Genomic DNA, 6,000 nt, shown 5'->3' with positions numbered 1-6,000 from the left:
TGGAGTGTTTGGGTATTAAAACATCTATTTATGCTTTTGTTTCCCAAAAAATGATTCATTTTCTACTGTTTTCACCTGTGGTAAATCGGTACACTGTACACCGAAGAATAGCGAGCAGAAGAATTCTAATTACTCTCTTCTACATCTGTTCTTCTGAAAAGTGGCATACTGAGAGCCACAAGACAATGTGTGACGTTTAAGCAATTCTAACTCTGATGCAAAGCGAGGGGGGACATTAAAATACCATTTTTTGCAACCTGTAGTAGTTAGTAGTAGTCTGTCCTGTCAAGAAGTTAATGTTGATGCCACATAAGCACTGGGAAAGTCACCAATGTTCTTGTAGGGCTGCCTGGGTTGTGATGATTGGTACGTATTCCTGGCAACTTCTCAGAATAGCTCTGTGTTTGCCTAGAGACCAGAGACAGCAGCTGAGCCAGCAGCACATCTGTGAGACCCGATCAACAGACAAGAGCAACATGCTCACCTCTGAGTGGGGGTGTTTACAATTTTTTTAGCATACTTGATATTGTAAAAACCCTACAACTGGTGAGTATCCCAATATTGTTGTTAGTTATACTATTTCTACTGTTCATGAACTTTAGTTTATATTTGTTATTTTCTATCCTGAAAATCTTACAATATCTCCTTAATTTATTTTTTTCACTTTTTGTGCAGGAATATACACTGTGTTTGGACAATTAAGGAAAAAAGGTATTATTTACTTTTTTAAATCATCCCCATTACTTGTAAGGGTGATTTATATTTATATCACTTATAAGGGTTACTGTATCGAATTCCTACATTTAACCTATTTAAATATTTTGATTAATTAAGTGGTTTTGTCTTCATGAGACACAAATAAAGCATGCAAATAAAAGCATTAAAGGGAGGCTTAATGTTGGTGCAGTTTTTGTTTTCTATTTTGATACAGAACAAAATTTGAACTTTCAAACTCTGGACATGGATAGCCTTATTTGATATTGTCATCTTCCTTGGATTATTTTAACTGCCAGGTGATACTATCTGCCTTGCAAGATGAGATCTTTTGCTAACATCATACTGTTTATAACTGTTTTCATTTGATAGAGATTTTCAGAGACGGCCTTTTGACATGGTTTGTTTTTTTAAATGCTCAAAAACACGTTTTGCTGGAATCAATATCCAGTTTTGTAAACATAACAGATCTTTTTGAATCCTTGTACTTTCCATTATCTAACAGTTATTGCTCTTAACAATGTTATTAATTGTGCATTTTTCACCACTAATGGTTTTATGGAGTTTTGTTTTCCAATGGCAAAAACATTCAGGAAAACGGTCACCCTTTTAGGTTTTATTTGTTCCTGTTCGTGGATTGTATTATGCAATGTTAGGGATCATGCTTTTTTTTAACGTGACATTGTTCAAGCAATGTGTTACTATAAAAAGGTTCTTTTATCCATAATGAAAAAAATGAAGTTTAAGTTAAGTTCATGATGGGAAGTTCAGGATTTCTTTTTTTACAACATTCTCTCTATTGCGTACCTACATGCAAACATTCTTCACATCAGAACCCATTGTCAAATACTATAAAATATTTTGATGTTTACAAATTTTTCTACTGCACCCAAATCCAGGGCTCATTCAAGTGCTGTTTGTAACTTCTCAAAGTACTTTACATGCAACAGAAACAATGGATCGTAAGTTGCCTTTTATTTTAGTAATGTGCCCACCTCTGTTGTAGCGTATTCTGTGTACCGGGAAGTGGGAGAGTGTGATTATTTTATTCCAACAGCTGGTTGATTCTAACTTGAAAAATTAGTCTGTACATTCCCGACCAGAGATCTGCTGTTTCTTGCTTTCAGTAGCTCCAAAAGGGTGGCTTGTGATGTGTCAACAGGTGCTATGCAGGTTTGAGATTTCTTTTTCTGGTGAATGTGTTGTTGCCAAATTGCAGGAATGTCCAGTATGTAATTTTGGATCTGGCTTGAATAGGAGAATGTTTTTTAATTCGATGAATGAATGCTAGACTCCATAAAGAAATGCTAAGCATATTATGAAATTGAATAGTTTGATCAATATTTAGTTGACTTCCATGTGTATTAATTGCAGTTAATAAAACACTTAAGAATTTTTCATGTCTTTCAAATACAGTTTTAAAATGTATTATTTGTAATCATGTGGAAGGGACTGTAGTGTTTTATTTCACTCTGGTGTGATTGATTAGCTCAGACTTGAAGACCGTCCCCACTCTCTCATTAAGCTAAAATCACCATTTGCGGAAGGAATATTTATGTTATGAAATTCTTTTAAACTTGTTTTTCTCTCAACTGCTGTAATTTTCAGTGTCTACTGTTAACAGTGAGGTGGTCATTCTGGAAGTGAGTTCAGTGTTCTAGACTCTAGTAAGTCAATTAAATTCTTTTAACTTAGAACTGTATGTGCTTCCAACTTGTTTGAGTGACACAGATTAAAGAATATCTGTACACAAACCCTTTGACCTTTAGTTTGGGTATGACTGTTTCATCGGGGAGGGACTGAGACCTAGTTTCTCTGGCTTCCTTTGAATCCATAATAAATAATGATAATGCTGTAAAGCTACACTGATGAAGAGTGCAGCAGTGTCATATTAACAGTAAAACTGCACCAACACTGAATACCTGAATCCCGATCCTACTAAGCCTGAGCTTCTGAAAACTACAGTACACAAGAATGCTTGCCAATGAAAAGAGGCCATTTGGCCCATCTGCTGTGTGTTTTTAGCACCTAATTTATAAGAGGATGTTATTTTCTTGTAGGAATAAAAGACAAGTGTAGACGTACAAAAAGATACATCTAATGGAGACTTTTCCAAATCACATTGATTGCAGTTTTCAGTTTGGCACTGAGTTATCATTATTTTTACCTTATGTAAGTCGTTATTTTATTCAAAGCACCTTCCATTTGTTCTCTAGGCATTCTAGTGATGTGCCCTGCTCATTCCACAGACATGCCACCTAGGCCTTTAACCCGCAACCTTCCAGTTTCAAATCCAGAGGCCTAACCCTTGTTCCACATTGCTGCAATACAGCTGCAATAATTCCTTTTGTGTCTTGTCTGAGTGTTTGTACCATATCACTCTTTCAGATCTTTCTCTTGGCAAGACAGTTGTTTGTTGCCGTAACTTATGTTACGGAATAGTATGGCATTAATTATTGTGAAAAACAGTCTGGCTGGCACTGATGGATTCCTGATGATTGCTGAAGTTCACAACCCTCACAAATTTTGAATGGTTTCAAAAGTGGGAAATAGGGCATTTTGTCTGTTTTATCCATTGCTTGCTATTGTATATTTATTTCTCTTTTTTGGTTATTACTGTATAAACTGATGTTTATAGTGCATGAGGGTGTGTGTGCTGTGCCTTAATATATACGAACCTGTAACATCACAGTAGAGGAAACATTCTGTAGAATTTGTATTTCACAAATGAGTTATTAAAGTAGGACAGTCTTCTTAAATCATTGAAAGTCACTGAAACCCATAGAAGAACAGGTCACGTAGAAGGAAGGCAACTTGGGATTAAGGACAAGATCAAGATATTATTGTCTGAGCACAATGACCTTCTGGTCATATCATAATGCTTTACAACTCTGGTGTAGTCTGTAGTCTTTGGCTCTTCTCCTGATGAAACTCAGAGACTGAATGTGCCTTTATGACATTGAAGAGAGCACTGTAGGTAGTATCCTGTGGAAGTGCAGGCTAAGATGCACTAACCGTATTAATGGAAAAATATTTACCACACTGCTCAAGAATGAATAATGGCTCTGCTTTGTATTATCTTTCAAGCAAACATAATTTTCATTTAAAAAATGGACTGGCTCTTGTTATTTATACTACAGCTATAGGAAAGTCTGTGAAAGTCACAGGCTGGTAGTGTACATTTCATGCTTCACACCATGTTGCAGATGGTGCCTTGTGGGATTCTCTTGCACAGTCTGAAGAAGCATGTTCCTGGCACATGTCAGTTCATCCTAAAAATGTTCTATGGGGCTCAGGTCAGATGGGTAGTAAGTCCATGTCATATGCCACTTTCTCATTTTGCCAGAAAGCTATTGGTACACTAGCAGCATGAATGCAGTTATTGTAAATGGGAAGGGTAGCAAGTGAGGTCTCAGGTCTTGATCAATGTACAGTATTGTCATGCACTCAGGCTGCCATCAATCAATACAGGTAGAGTTCTGCAGCGACTAAATGTTTCTGCTCAGGCCATCACACTTCACCATCAATGAGTCTCTTGTATACAGAAATTAGTGAATTGTTCTGCCCAGTAGCGCCACACTCAAAGAAATCTATTAGTCTCTAAAGATGACTTGGCTCTATATTTCTGAGTCTACTGGAGAAAGTGTGGTTTCCTTGATACATTGATTTCTTTCTGTGTGTTTCTTTTGTGGTTTTCACCTGGATTAACATTCAACAAGTTAAATTTAGCATAATTAACTGCTTCATGAGATGATGAAGTGCTTAAGTAACAGTCACTCAAATGTATCATGGTCTGTCAAGAATGGACAGCCAGTAATAAAATAATGTCAAAAACTATTTTATCAATATGCAAAATCTATATATTGTATTTCTTTCTAAAAACATACATAGGGTGACAATTTTTCTTTTGTAGCTCAACTACTACTGTCTTGTATCCTTGAGAAAGGTGATTTGCTAAAAAGCTTCAGTCCATCCAGCTGTACTCCAGCTGATGAGAATTGGAATCCTAGCTACAAAATTAAATTGTTCAAGTAAATTAAATTTAATAGTTTTCTCTTTTGAATCATTTGATTCTTGTAGTCATAGCTCTGGCACTGTTCTGTGCCTGAAGGCAGGGGGTAAGTGTTTTGTAATCTTAATCTTATTAAATAGGTGTGGCATTTGAATGATCATATCTCACCTCTTAATAAGTGATTTTTGGGGGGAGGGGTAAATTTTGTTGCTTTACTTCTTTTGATATGCATTAAGTACAAAAAGCAACCAGAACTTCAGTTATTTTCCTAATATTGGTAGCAGTTCAGTGCTTGAAAAACATTAGCAAGGACATTAAAGCAAAATACATTGTGCTTTAGTGCATTTAGGAAATATATGGTGTTCTTAATAATCATTATGGTACAGAATTTATATTGTTACTGCAATCTGAAATTTACTTAATCTAAAAACTACAGTGGAAACAACCAATACTGAAGCTGGTATTATTCATTTTATGCTTTTTCAACTAGTAGTGACAGAACTAAAGTGCACAGCAGAAAAAGAAAATACAACTTATTTTAAGATGCTATAACCGATTTGATGCATTTAGAGAGTTACTTTTTTACATAGGTAATGTTAACATAGTCCCAAAAGTCTATCGGAAAAGTGTGGAAACTGGAAAAGGCATGCATGGAATTAGGAATGTCTCTTATTGCGGTCATATCTGAGTATAGAAATTACAGGAAACTTCAAAGAATTTTATATTTATATAATAAATCTATACATATATTTGATCATTTGATTAAAACATATATTATATATTATTAATAATATATATTATTAATATTATATATATATTATTTTGTGATTTAACAGTCATATGGAAATAGAAAAAGGCTACCGAATTAATATATTTTCATCAAAATGTTCATGCATAACTGGCATATGATTTTTATTTTTATAGTTTGAAGACAAACTGGGGAAAACCAGTAAATTCATTGGCTTCCATCACCCACAAAGAGATTTTTAAAAATTGTTTGTGGTATGCAGTCTCAGAGATGTAAAAAGTGATAGAAATGATAGTCTGGAGATGGTGGTTACAGTATATCCCAGTTGCACTGTGTGAGAAACTCTGGCTTCTGTTTTAATCAGTTTCTGGTAAATAGAAAAATATTCTTCCGTTATTCCTTGATTGGAGTTTTTGTCTCAGTGGAGTTAGACATTTTCCTTATTTGTTAAGTTTTTCTTAAAAATAGAATACTCTAATTTGGAAAACACTTGCTTAGCCAAGTGATGCAAGAGCCCAACCTATGC

At 35.0% G+C, this 6,000-nt stretch overlaps 1 protein-coding gene across 2 annotated transcripts in view; it reads left to right on the top strand.

The window, feature by feature from the left end:
* Window positions 1-420: 420 nt before the first annotated feature.
* lepr (leptin receptor) overlaps window positions 421-6,000 on the top strand; it is a 43,768-nt gene continuing 38,188 nt past the window's right edge. Inside the window, exons 1-2 of one of the 2 annotated variants that reach the window (XM_088598560.1) lie at window positions 436-546; window positions 676-711. The gene's annotated coding sequence lies outside the window, so the exon portion shown is untranslated. Of the gene's footprint in view, window positions 547-675; window positions 712-6,000 lie in introns of both variants that reach the window. The other variant, XM_088598561.1, reaches the window with a different exon arrangement.

Source organism: Lepisosteus platostomus, chromosome 11 (assembly GCF_059453375.1).
Source record: "Lepisosteus platostomus isolate fLepPlt1 chromosome 11, fLepPlt1.hap1, whole genome shotgun sequence".
Taxonomy (NCBI): Eukaryota; Metazoa; Chordata; class Actinopteri; order Semionotiformes; family Lepisosteidae; genus Lepisosteus; species Lepisosteus platostomus.
The sequence above is the reverse complement of the archived record's forward strand: the minus strand, read 5'-3'. Positions and strand labels throughout refer to the sequence as shown.